Source organism: Rhinolophus ferrumequinum, chromosome 21 (assembly GCF_004115265.2).
Source record: "Rhinolophus ferrumequinum isolate MPI-CBG mRhiFer1 chromosome 21, mRhiFer1_v1.p, whole genome shotgun sequence".
NCBI lineage: Eukaryota > Metazoa > Chordata > Mammalia > Chiroptera > Rhinolophidae > Rhinolophus > Rhinolophus ferrumequinum.
Window position 1 is genome coordinate 33,829,591 of NC_046304.1, and position 14,339 is coordinate 33,843,929.

The window sequence follows — 14,339 nt, forward strand, 5'->3', positions numbered from 1 at the left end:
GGATTGACAAGGATTTAGCTCTCAATCTCCAATTCTTCTTCTCCCAAATGTGGCTACACTCCACTGTTCTCAGACCCTTCACTCCTCAGCCCTGCAACATCACACATTACCTGTCAGGATTATGTCTGTGACTTGTTTAGCCCACTGTAAATGGTATCTCTTGATTCTCCACTTTGGAGGTGAGGACACCGGTCTCCACCTCTCTTCTCTTCCTTCCACTCCTCGGCTACTGGGAGCTATACTTTTGATATCAAGTCATTAGCATTTACCTTCTAGGCTATAACCATAGACAGGTCTTCTGTGATTTTTGTCTAAAGGTTGATCCTTGCTAAAACAACAAACAATAACAACAAACAGCATTTGGCTATGTAAATACTGTTCCCTGCAGAGCCCAGTGTTGCTCTATGATACAGTGTCACTGTGACAACCCTCATCATTTTAGGGATTGGGAAATGGAAATCAGAGAGGTTCAGTGTTTTGTTGTAGGTCACACAGCTAGTGAGGGGTAATAATGAAACCACCTTTTCAGTTTTCAGGAACCTGGCTTCTAAACCCTTAGTTACTCTGGAGGGCGGGATACCAAGGTAGTTGCCATCTGATTTGCAGTTAGCAATTGGGGTGAATTGGAATCAGTGATCACCAAGATTCTAAGCCTGCACGGGTGAAAGTGTCATCAATTAAGAACAGCATGCTAACAAACAATCTGCAAAGGCCTATAATTATTAAAGACATTAATTCAATAATTAATCACATTTCAAAACAGAAAGCATCAGGCCCAGATAGGTCACTGGTGAATTTCACCAAAATTTAAGAAAGAAATTATAGCAGTCCTCTATAATCTCTTCCAGAGATAGAAGCTGAAGTAATACTTTCTAACTCATTCTACGAGACCAGCATTACCCTAATACCAAAACTAGACAAAGACATTACAAGAAAAGAAAACCACAGACCAATATCTCTCATGCGCATAGACACAAAATCCTCAATAAAATATTAGCAAATTGAATTCTACAATGTTTAAAAAGAATTACGCACCATGACCAACTGGGATTTATCCCAGTATGCAGAGCTGGTTCAATATTTGAAACTCAGTTAATGTAATCTATCATATCAACAGGCTAAAGAAGAAAAATCACATGACCATATCAATAGGTACAGAAAAAGCATCTGACAAAATTCAACACCCATTCATGATTTAAAACAAAAACAAAAAAAACTACCAGTAAATTAGAAATAGAGGCGGAACGTCATTAATTTGATAAAGAACATCTACAATAAAACTATAGCTAACATCATACTTAATGGTGAGAAACTTAAAGCTTTCCCCTAAGATCAGGAAGAAGGCAAGGCTGCCCCTCTCACCACGGCTTTTCAGCATTGTACTGGACGTCCTAGTTCATGCAGTAACAAGAGAAGAAATAAAAAGTATTGAGAAAGAAGAAATCAAGTGCCTTTGTTCACAGATGACATGGTCGTCTAAATAGAAAATCTGAAGGAATCGACAAAAAAAGAAAAAAAGCCTCCTGGAACTAATAAGTGATTATAGCAAGGTTGCAGGATTCAAGGTTAATATACAAAAGGCAGTCACTTTCCTACAGACCAGCAATGAACAAGTAGAATTTGAAATTAAAAACACTTTAATTTACTATTTACACTAGCATCCCCTCAAATGAAATACTTAGCTATAAATCTAGCAAAATATGTATAAGATCTAGATGAGGAAAAACACAAAACGTATAAAAGACATCAAAAAAGAACTGAATAAATGGAGAAATAGTTCACGTTCATGACGAGGAAGACTGAATTTTGACAAGATCTCAATTCTTCCCAATTTGATCTATAGATTCAAAGTAATGCCAATCAAAATGCCAACAAGTTATTTTGTGGAAACCAACAACCTGATTCTAAAGTTTATATAGAGAGGCAAAAGACCCAGAATAACCAACTCAATATTGAAGGAGAAAAACAAAGTTGGAAGACTGATACTGCTCTTCAAGACTTACTATAAAACTATGGTAATCAAAACAGTGTGTAATGAGTAAAAGAATAGTCATATAGATAGATCAAGGAACAGCATAGAGAGCCCAGAAACAGAGACATGTATATACAGTCAACTGATCTTTGACAAAGGAGCAAAGGTAATACAATGGAGAAAAGATAATCTTTTCAACAAATGGTGCTGGAACAACTGGACATCCATGTGCAAAAAAATGAATCCAGACAGACTTGACATCCTTCACAAAAATTAACTGAAAGTGGCTCATAAACCTAAATGTAAAATGCAAAACCATAGAACTCCTAGAAGATAACAAAGGAGAAAACCTAATTGACCTTGGATATGGCAATGACTGTTTAGACATAAACAGGCACAAGGCACAAGTAGAGGGCACAAGTAGAGGAAGACATCATTGATAAGCTTGACTTCACTAAATTTAAAACTTCTGCTCTGTGAAAGATAATGTCAAGAGAATGAGAAGACAAACCCCTGACTGGGAGAAAATATTTGCACTAGACATATCTGATAAAGGACTTACCCAAAATATACAAAGAACTCTTAAAATTCAACAATAAGAAAAGGAACGACTGAATTAAAAAATGGACAAAAGACTTTGAGACACCTCACCAAAGCAGATAACACAGATGGCCAGTAAGCATATGAAAAGATGTTCAACGCCATATGTCCTTAGGGAATTGCAAGTTAAAACAAAGAGATAGCACTACAATATTAGACTGGCCAAGTTCTAAAACACTGACACAGCAAATCCTGGGAAGCATGTGGAGCAAAAGGAACTCTCGTTCATTGCTGGTGGGAATGCAAAATGGTACAGCCACTTTGGAAGACAGTTTGACAGTTTTTTACTAAACTAAACATACTCTTAACACATGACCCAGCAGTTGTATGTACCTGAGTGAACTGAAAACTTATATCCACACAAAAACCTGCACATGGATGTTTATAGCAGCTTTATTCATAATTATCAAAACCTTGGAAGCAACCATGATATCCTTCAGTAGGTGAATGGATAAATAAACTGTAGTATAATCCATACGATGGAAGATTATTCAGCACTAAAAAGAAATAAACTATCAAGCCATGAAAAGACGTGGAGGAATCTTAAATACATATTACTAGGTGAAAGAAGCGAATCTGAAAAAGCTACATACTGTATGATTCCAACCATATGATATTCTGGAAAAGGCAAAATTATGGAGTCAATAAAAGGATCAGTGGTTACCAGAGAGTGGGGAATGGGAGGGGAAAATAGGAAGACCACAGAGAAATTTTAGGGCAGTGAGACTATTCTGTGTGATACGGTAATGGTGGATACGTGTCATTATATATTTGTCCAAATCCATAGAATGTGCAACACTAAAAGTGAACCCTAATGCAAATATGGACTTTAGGTGATAATGAGGTGTCAGTGGACGTTCAATGGTAACACATGTGCCACTGGGGTGCAGGATGTACATAGTGGGGGGACGATGTGTGTTGGAGGAACAGAAACAGAGGGTCTAGGGGAACCCCTCAATATTGGTGGAAACCTAAAACTGCTCTACAAAATAAAGTTGATTAATGAACAACAACAACGAAAAGAATAGAACACTGAGAGAGGAACTTTTGTTGTTGTTTGTTTTTGGAGAAGTAGTGAAGATAAAGAATGAATTCTTGTATCTTGAGCACGTTGAGTTTGAGATGTTGGTAGCACATGCAAACGGCAGTATCTAACAGGCAACCAGAAAAGCAGGTCTGAGGAGAAGTGGTGCTGAAGTAAGAGACTTGGGAGCCATTTAATGTGGGATGGGGGCCACTGTGGCAGTGGGTCATGTGACCCAGGAAGACAGCGGGGCCTAGAGAGAATAAAGGGCCCAGAGGGGACCCAGAAGCTCTGGGCCTGAGGCAGTGGGCAAAGGAGTGGGTGCAGACAGTTCAGTGCCCTGGCAGCTCTGGGAGGACAGTGTTTCGGTTTCCGGGAGGGTGTGTCCCTCAGAGCAGCAGGCACAGGAAGCCTGGGAGTGCCCAGGTGGATCCCACCAGGAGGGAGGCCAGCTTGGGCAGGAGAGGGGTGGGGGGTTGGAGGAGAGCAGGGTGCTGTTGGTTGAGGGCAGGAGAAAGGAGGGGTGAACCTCTTTTTCCAAAAATATGGAGTTTGGCAGGGAAGGTGAAAGGATAAGAGATTTGAGAGGGCGTGGGGGGGCTCAGCGGTGTTTATAGGATGAGGAAAGTGGGAGAGTGTTTATAGACTGAGGGGACATAGTCCTCAGAGAGGATCCAGAGCACAGGTGGAGGAATGGGGACTTTTTCACGGGTTTTTTCAATTTATTGTAGAAAAAGTGTTACACCATTCAAAAAAAATTTTTTTGGAAACACCCATAATTCTACCTCTCACCTTGTTCAATGATTCTGTTTTCCTCTGATGTCAAGAAGTTTTTCCTGGCAGGGAGAAGAAGGGAATCCAAGGAGGTCCTGTCCTAAAACCTCCTCCTTCCCAGGGATGAGGAGACGAGGGGCTGGCCTCTGAGGGCTCGCCACAGCCCCGAGGGGGTTAATATTGAATCCATCAGACATGAGTGAAAACACTGTGCCACCCACAGCCCAACCCACCTCCCTCACCGGCTCCTGGCGCCTGTCCCCACCCCTCCTGCTCTCTTCCCTGGGCTACCCCTTCCCAGGGCACCACCCTGAGCCCCACTTGTGTAGAGGGAGGGAAGGGCAGCAGTGCTAGTGTGGGCCTAGGCGGTAATTGAATCCAGGGGCCTCCAGACAGGCCAATGGCTTTTCCCGGCCTAATTAGAGGGATTTTTTTTTTTTAACCCAGGAAACAAATCCATATGGTCTGCGATTGTTTCTCAGGCTCTTTACCCTCCTGAAGTCGTAAATGTCGTGGGCTTTTTAGCACCGGAGGATTGAGACGGGGGAGGGCCCACAGGCTTAGGTTTCTCCACTAGAACCCAGTCTAGGGTCTGAGGACTCTAGGAGTCCTGCACGGCACCCCCCATTCAGCCATCTCAGCTCCCTCTGCGAGTCCTGGCAGGCGGTCTTCACCCCCAGCCATGCAAGCCTCCTCTTCTACTCCAGGCCTTTCTCTGGCCAAAAGCCCTACCCTCAACCCAGCCCTTCTTCCCTGCCTGTCCTGTCCAGGCATGTCACCTGCCCTCTCCTCCCCTCCTACTCCCTGCACCGATGCCCCACTGCCCTTTGTCTCTTGGCTGTCTTCCAAGTATGACCTGCTTCCACCCTCAGATTGGGAGCTGACCAGAGACAAAAATCATGTCTTTCCCAATAATCTGGGGGCTTCTTAACAGTTGCTCCAAGCAATCTTTATCTGCTCTAAGTAGCAGAAGACCCTGAGGTTAGACCTAAGGCAGGCTAAAGGGAAAGTACAGAGCTTTGCTATTTGTTCAGGGATGGCTCAGAGTGCGAGGAAGTCTGGAACCTGGGAGCCAGACCCCTGAGCTGCTGTCAACGTGCATGTGCAGCACTGGCCACCTCATTGCACCCCAGGCCTGGGGCCTCGCCGCTGGAACAGGGCAGCAGAGGAAGGTGGAGAAGTAGGGGTTTGTTGCAAAAGAGGAGAGAATCTCCTTTGGTCAGTGGCGAGTGACCTTACTCAGGTCCTTCTAAGCTAGGAGGTCACTTTGGGAGACCTGGGAGTGTGTGTGGGGAGCAAGGAGCCTGCTTTCTGCTCCTGAATCCTCCGGAATTTGCTGAGCTTTGGGAATTTGTTTGCAGAGAATATCTTGCCCTTGAGCTCCCCCATCTCCAGGGGGTTGTGGGAAGAGGCCAGGGTTTTTGGAGGCCAGCGTCTGTGCCTCCATGGTGTGACTTTGGGAACGTCATATACCTCTCTGAGCCTCAATTTCCTCAATGGGACGATTGTATACTAATAGTTGTTCATCAGACACAGCGCTGGGTGTAGGGGATCGATTAGTAAGAGCCAGTCCCTTGTTCTCAAGGAGCTTACAGTTCAGGTGAAATGAAGACGGGACTTTACTAAAATTCTAAAAGGGGGTTGGCGTGCAGATGGTGTATACGGGGAGAACAGCCCAGAAAGCCGACAGTGCCCAATGTGTTAGTCACCAGCCCAGGGTCAGCTGCAGCCAAGGTCAGCCATTGTCCCCGACGCTACTTCTCCCCACCCCACAGCCTTCCTCCAGCTCCTGCCTAGAAGCCCAGGCTATGTGTGTCTCCCAATTGGTGTCTGTGGGTGGCTTCTCTCTCGACATTGTCAGCCAAGAATTGGGGAAGGCACGAGCTGCTGGCCTGGATGGTGTCAGAAGGACAACGTGAATGGCTTTGCCAAAGTGTGTCAAGTTGGATTAAGTCACAGGGCTGGCCCCTGTTAATATGCTTCTCTCTCTTCGCTCTCCTGCTCTTGTTATCTTTTTATCCGAGTACTGCTGGGTAGCAGGGTCTCCTTGGTTAGCAGTTCTCTGTCCTCACTGGATGGTGTGAAGGCTCCGTGTGGAATTGGGCCCACACAGGTTGCAGAACGACAGCCTAGACTCACTCCACGGAAAGAGAATGCAGTCAGCATTCCATGAGCTTTTGAGCACCTATGTGCACAAAGTACTGGGGTACAGTGGAGATGGAGAAGGTCGCAGAGATGAATCAGCTTATAATTTAATAACAGGTATAAAGCAAGGACCCAAAATAGAACAGAGTCCTTTCTATGTAGAGTGCTGAGAAGACCCTGAGGAAAATATGAGAGGCAGATCCTGAAGGGCTTCCAGGAGGAGCTGGGAAAGGGACGAGGCTGCAGGTAGGCCCAGGGAGAGGGCCTCACAGCAACAGGTGCAGCAGTAAAGGCCGGGGTGGGAAGTGCGGCTGCAGGGTGGAGTTTCTGTGGGGGCCTGTACTGCCAGGACGGGGATGAGGACGACCCAGGCTTGTGCTAGATTTCGCCTCACGAACAGCAGTTTTCAGTTTTACTGCAAACCTCCCAGAGAGCTGCTATTTCTTCCCATTTTACAGTTGAGGAACAAAGGCTCAATGACGACATGTGCCTGCCTTGCCCAAGATCCCAGAGCGAGCAAGTGTCAAGGCCAGGGTTTAAGCCAGGATGATGTGACTCTGAAGCTCACATCCTTTCCACTTGTGTCCTTGGTGATGGGGCCGAAATAACCAGCAGCAAAAGTGGGAACGGAGCTCTGGCAAGTGGGCCTTGAAGCCTCATTCTAGGGACCTGGGGAGGACCCAACAGAGCCCAGGGCAGGGAGGGTGTGGGGTGTCTTGAAAGAGCACACTTGTCTGAATCCCAGAATGAGGTGTCAGGCCCTGCGGAATCTCCATGGACAGGCAAAGTGCTGGGCAGTGGGGGATGGGCAGAGAGGTCCAGGCTAGAGCTCCCTAGGGTGAGCTTCTGCCCCCTCCACCAGGCCTGGTCTGTGTGGCTCTCTGCCAGGCTCTCCGTGGCGCCAGCCTCCTGCAGCCTGGGTGGGGGGCTGGGAGCAGAGGGGAGGGGGTGCTAGTGGCAGCACCAAGGTTAAGACACCAGGCTCTGAACAGGGATCCCCTTTCTTCTTTCCCTTGTGGGTTCCAGCTGTCCCTGCCACTCTTTGCAGGACGGGGTAGGGGATTTTGGAAGGGAAATGAGCCTTTGGAAATACCCACATGAGGTCAGCTTATCTTCAACCTCTATCCCCTGTCTGAATTCCAGTCCCCACCCCAGGCTCCCCGCCTCCCCAGATCAGCCCCTTGCCCCCACCTTCATCTCCACTCCACCCTCACTACAACCACTTCCACCCTCAGTCCCCGGGCAGCAGCAGCGGAGTCGTCCTAGCATGGGGGGAGAACAAGAGGTGAGGGTGCTAGGGGACAGACATGGCTCCCAGGTGGGCTCTGCACTTACTATCAGGTGGCTTTAGGCAAATCTCGGGGCGGTAGTTGTCTCATCTATAAAGTGGGTCCAATAGTACCTCTGTTGCAGGATTTATGAGTCATGTGAAATTACAGCTGTGAAAGTACTTTATAAAGTTTAAAATGTCATTTGTTATCATTAAGCAGTGTCTTCAGAGGCCCCAGTTAACAGGCGCGGTGTTAACAGGCTTGGTTCACCCACTTAAGTGGCTTAGGTTAGCCCCTATCCCCTAGGGTCCCCTACGGTCTCCAGGGCCTCTCCCCCACCTCGAGGATAGGCTTGGGACCCAGAGTCCAGGGAATCAGACTATGGCTCCCACTAACACCCCCTCCGCCTCCCCATATCCTCACTGCAGGCCTTAAGGGCACATCCCCCAAAGCTTGGACTATGGCCACCCCTTTGTCTTCAATGGAGGCTCTTCTTTGATGGAGGGCTGCTTGGCATTTGGGCATCAAATCTGAGTTTAGGTCAGCCTGAGACAGCCTCTATGCCAGTCTACCAAGAAGACTTCTCTCTTGCCAAGAAGGCACCGCCATTCTCCCAGATGGGGGAGCCAAGCCCCTGCCCCTGGCAGCCGTGCTCCTTCCCCTTCCCTTGACTAGCCAGGCACCTGGCAGAGGGGTGGTGCCACAATCGGGCCTTCCCTCCCCAGCCCCCACCCCTCACTTGAGTCACTGTTCTGAGTTTGCCCTCCTCTAAGGGCTCCTGGCAGCCTCCCTGGAGAGGTATGAGGCAGGCTCCAGCCTGACAGGCATGTGGCATTCTTTGGGCCCGTGCCCACCCCATGTGTTACCCCAGGAAGAGGCGGGGCTTGGTGCCCAGAGCTGCCAAGGTGGCTTCTGCATAAACCTATTGTGATTCTGGCAGCTTCTTCAGCCCTGCCCTGGCCTTCAGCCATTCCCCTGGAAGGGATGGAATGAGGATCTCACACGCAGGGCCTAATGGTTGCTTATTAAAGTCTCAAAGAGGTGGCATTTGGACAGGGGTCTAGGTTGTAGTTCTCCTGGCAGAATCCAATCCCATTTAGATTTTTAGACCATTTCCCTCTGCATTTTAACTGAACTTTGAGCTCCTTTGAGAACAAGGCACTGGTTCTTGCTGATTAATCCTGCACCAGTGGCAGTGAGATGGAGGTGAGCGGGACTGAAGAATGGTTGCGGCGTAGAGGGCAAGAAGGTTGGGCGACAAGAGAGGTAGGACCCTGAGAACCAAAGCTGAACCCCTTTCAGCTGGCTTGGACCCTTGAGGCTGTGGAATTTCACACAGAAGGGCTGGGCTGGTGGAACTAGGCTGTGGAGTCCAAGCTGAGCGGGATGGCTCTGGGTAGCCGGCTTGAGACTTTAAAACTCCCTGACCATGCAGGTACATCTTACCTCCTCTTCCCCCCCAAAAAGTCCCTCCCTGTCCCAGGGAAGGCCCTATTTCCTTCCCCTCTCAGCAAAGCTTCTAGGAGAAGCTTTCTTATACGCAGGGGAGTCTCCACCCTCTCCTCCAACCACTGGCATCTGTCTCCGGCACCCCCCACAGTCCAATCCGTGGCACATCACAGCTTTCTCCCTCCCAGAGCTCCCTGCAGCACCTGCATTAGGCATCACCAGCTGCCGCCTCCTGGAAACTTGCTCCTTTGATGCTGCGAGATCCAGGCCCCCCAACTCACTGGCCCTTCTTGATCGTCTCTGCTTCCTCCTTCTCCTTGGCTACCAGGGCACTGTCTCCCTCTGTCTTGTGGGGACCTCACCCAGTGGCTGGCAGATGGTTTTAAAAACGTTCCCTGGAATTTCCTGGAGCCCTGAAATTTCCCTGACTTGTATAACCATGCCTCCTGCCTTTCTCCCTGAATGTCCCACAGACTTTTCAAACTCAACAGGGAATTCCTGGTCCTCTACAAAAGCCTGCTGCTCCTCCCCTCGGCTGCCAGAGCTGAAGACTAGGAGTCATGTAGACTCCTCTCTGCCTTGCTAGTTCCCATCTGACCCAGTGCCAAAGCGAGCTCATGCTCCCTTCTTAATATTTCCTGAATTGCTTCCCTCTTTTCCTCCCCACCGCTAGTTCCTGTGCCTGAAGCACCAAGCTCCCAGCTGGCTTTCCTGCCTCTAGTTCCTCCTTCCAGAATACTCCGCTGCCCAGGCAACTTCAGTAGCTCCCTGTCCAGTCCAAGTTCCTCACTTGGCATTTTGGTCCCTGCTAGACCTGGCCCAATTTTCACCTCGTTCCCCTTAGTATTTATGCCAATCAAAGTTAACTATTCCCCACTCCCCATTCTGGTGCCTTTGCTTCAGCTATTTCCTCTGCTAAAAATATGCTCTCCACCTATTTTCCATCCCCACAATCTAAATCCTGTCCATCCTTCAAAGCTCAGATCAAGGCCTCCCCTCAGGACCCTCCTGGGTCCCTACAGCCGTGAGGACTTCCTCCCTCTTTGGATCCCCAGTGCCTCCTGGATGCTCTTGCATCTCTATATCCATGTTGTTTCCTGGTGATTCTTAGTGAAAGACACACCTGGGTTTGGGGGTGGAGTCTTGCTCAGCTTGCTCAGTGAGGAGGAAAGATCCATCTAAGATGAGGCTACATTTGCTGTTTTGGTCCCCACCTTTGTAACTGAACCTCAATGTCCCCCACTCTCAGTCCCCATGCTTCAGGCAGGGCATAGCCCTGCCCCAGACATGGAGCCCTGGAAAAGGACCTTCTGTACCAGCGGCCTGGGGCTCAGTCTTGTCCCCTGGCCTTGGTCAATCAGGGATTACGATTCCCAGGGATGGCCAATCCGAACCAAAAAACACCTGGAGACTTTCGCCTGGATTCTAGGACTGAGGTGTTTTCTTTCCCACAAGCTTCAACCTGAATTGTCTATGGGAGAAAATAGAGGCAAGAGATGGAGAAGGAGAAACTGGAATCTGGGATGTTGTTTAAGCCCGTGAATCAAGCTGGGCTTAGAGCCAGCCCTACCCGCTGGACCTTTCATTTCCCACAGACAGTAAATTCCTCAAACCACCTTGGGTTGGGTTTTCTCCCTGGTGTATTACAAAGAATCCAAACTGGTACATGGGGTGAGAAGAGGGGAGCTCCCAGGTGGCTGGCTGCTGGAGCTCGGCATCATCCCCCAGGAGTCATAGAGGTCATCCTCCTTCGGCTCTACGGTGTGGCCTGCTGGCATCCCAAGGTCCACAGGAGTAGATGAGAACCATCTGGGCTGCTGATGGAGCCTCAGGCCATGGGTTGGGCCTTGGCCCCTGCAATGTGGACAGCGAGCCCCAGGCCCAGGCCAGAGAGTGTTGAGGGCTTCTCAGGGGACATCAGGCTCCCACTAAATAACACAGGACCCCCAGGTTCTATGAGTCACTAGAATATGGGAAGGGGGTGGAGCATTCCCAGACTTTTTCAAAGGGAGCAGTCAGTGCAGGGAGGAGACCCAATCCCACCTTTCCTGGGAGCCTTTTGGGAATGCAGCTAGAAACAGCTGGAGCAGGGATCGCCAGGAAAAGAGTACAGGGATTGGAAAGTGCCCGGATGCTGTGGGAAGAGGGCAGGACCCAGTGCCCTAGGAGGAATGGGGGGGTGAGAGTCGGAATGTTCCTGAATGTTCTCCCATGATGGAGCCTTAGGGAAACGTTCCTGGCCTCTCCTCTGACATGACTGGAATAGGTAGAATTGAGATGTGGAAATAGGGAAAGCTCTAACTTTCAACTGAGCCTGGGAGGAATCACCCTTTCTTTGTGTGGGGTTGAAAGGGCTGCTCACGGTCTGCCTTGGGAAGAATACTGGGTGCCCGTCTGTATGATGGTGTTGCATCCGCGGCCCCCCAGGATGTGTGCTGAGAACTGGGGGTCTGTGACAGAGCTGGAGAGTGAGCTGGCATCTGGAGCAGGGCCCAGGGCAGGCAGATTGCCGAAGAGGAACGTAGCGTAGCTGGGATGGGTCAGCATGAGGGCGAGGGTATTGGGACAGTCAGAGAAGAGGGGTAGGAGGCTGAAGGAGCCCTCCTCGCCTCGGCTTTTCTGTACCCAGACGCCTTGGGGCTCAGTCTTATTCCCTGGCCTCCTGCCCACCAGCTGCCACAAAGTTGGGGAGGAATCTGCTTTGCATTATCTGAGGAGCCGCCTCCCCCAGGCATATGGTCAGCAGACCCCCCAGCCTGGAGCATCATGGGAAATGTCTTCTCCTGACCCCAACTCTGGCCCAGCTCCTTCTTTCCCTGGAGCACCGGGCTACAGGCTCCGTGGCCCCCACCACACCCCTCCCCACTGGATGTAGAGGCTTTTCACATTGTTCCAAGTCTCATCTCGGCTTCAATGCACTGGATGAAAGAGGGGCGGGAGGCACGAGGGGAAGGGAAGAGGCTCTGATGGGCCAGTGAAGATAAAGTGTCTCATCCTCTGGCCTAGAGAATGAAAGCGACAAAGAGGTTTCCTGGCTTGAACGACGTGAGGAGAGAGGCCTTGTGGGTAGGGGTGGGGTGGGAAGGGAGAACTAAAGGCCTGGAGTCCAAGGAGACTGATGGCACAGGAAGAAGCACGGGGCGTGTATGTGATCTCTGAGCCCGGGGTTGGCTCAGAATGAGTTCCTTCTCGAGCTTCCCGATGTGAGCCACAGCCACACGCGGCTCCTGAGCACGTGGCATGGCACTTGGCACTTGGCACTTGGCTCCTGAGCACCAGACTGAGGTGTGCTGTACGAGTACAATACACCCTGAATTTTGAAAACTTAGTAGGAAAAACAATGGAACATAGTTCATTACTAATTTTAAAATATTGATTACATGTTGAAATAATACTTTGGACATATTGGGCTAAATGCAATATATTATTACGTTTATCTCGTCTGTCTCTTTTTCACTTTCATAGTGTGGCTAGTACAAAATTGAAACTCACATATGTCACTTGCATTGTTCCCCTTGGACAGTGCTGCTTTAGAGCACTTCATTCATTTAGTCAACAACGTTTTATTGGGTGTTAGCTATATGCCAGGCAAGGTGCTGAAGATTAGAAAGTGAGCAAAACCAGATCCTGTCTCTGGTTTCCTGGAGTTTACAGTAATCAAATAATCACTCAGACGGGTGCCTAATTGCAAAGAGAGAGAAGTGGTCTAAACAGAAGGAGTGGAACATGGTGTTCTCTAACTCTGGAATCGAGAAACCTGATGTTGGTCCAGAGCATGGTGAGGGCTTCCCCGAGGAAGCACTGAACTGAGAAGTAACTGGGGAGAGTGTTTCCGACTGAAGGGGCCGCATGTGCCCGGGCCTTGTGGCTACAGGGAACACTGAAGCTGAAGAATTGTAAGATGGCTGGTTTGGGGCAGCACAGAGAATGAGGAAGGGGATGGCTGGAGCAAGGCAGTGAGTCCGGAGGAGTTGGCAGGGGCCTCATGCAGCCCTCAGAGGCCGCATTAAAGATGGGAAGCCCACGAAGCCTTTTCATTAGCCCTCATGGGGGAATGGGAGAAGGAGGGCTAGAGGTTAGGCTGGAGGAGGGCGGGGGTGGGGATTTGAAAATATTTGGTATGATGTCTTTTCAGGCTCTGTCCCCCTCCCCCCTGGAGCTCTAGGCCAGTGTCAGTCACCTCTGTGCCGCCCACCCAAGCTGGTGTGCTTGGAGGAGCTTTTTTAGGATGCCCTCTTTTCACCATCCCTGTGGTCCTTTCTGTACGTCAGGCCACCACTGACCACCTCCCAGCCTATCCTGCCACACCTTGCACACTGCAGCCAGAGCTAGTGCTTTCTAAACTGGAAATCTCTCTGGCACCCGCCTGCTCAACACCCCTCAGTGGCTCCACAGTGCTCTAAGAACGTAGCACAGACACCTTCGCGGATCTCTTTATAAGCCCTTCTCCATCTGGCCCCAGTGACCTCTCTGCTCACTCTCCGGGCTCTGGGCACAGGAGCTTCCCCAAACCCTATGTGCTCGTCCTTTCTCGTCCTTTTTCGTCCGGGATTTTGCAGAGCTGGTTCCTCTGCCAGGAACACTCTCCTCCCTGGCTTGTTGACTCCACCCATCCCTAAGGGCTCACGTTCAATGTCTTTGCTAACAAACCTTCCCTAACCCTTGGTAAGGGTGGGTCTGGGTTGGGACACCCCCCTTCTGCTCACCCCTAGCATGGCACTACACACCGTAGAGGGTCTGTCTGCTGTCTCCTCTGGAGAATGGAAGATCGCTGAAGGCAGGGATTTGTGTCGCCCTTATTCCCACAGGCAGCATCTTGCCCTCACCCCCAAAATCAGAGATGTTTCTCCCACCAGAATGGGGCTCCCTTAGGACAGCAGTTGTGCCTCCCTCCTCAGGGTAGAGGTATCAAGTCTGGACTGTGTCTCCCCATCAGATGGGAGGCTTCCTCAAGACGGAGATTACCTCTCCATCCCACTGGGTGGGGGTACTTATCCAAGTACCAGCATCATTTCTCCTCCTCTCCATAGCTACCCCCTTCCTCAAAGCCTCCCAGCCTGGAGGTGGGAGATGGAAGACAGCGCCCCTCCACCTCATGCCTCAC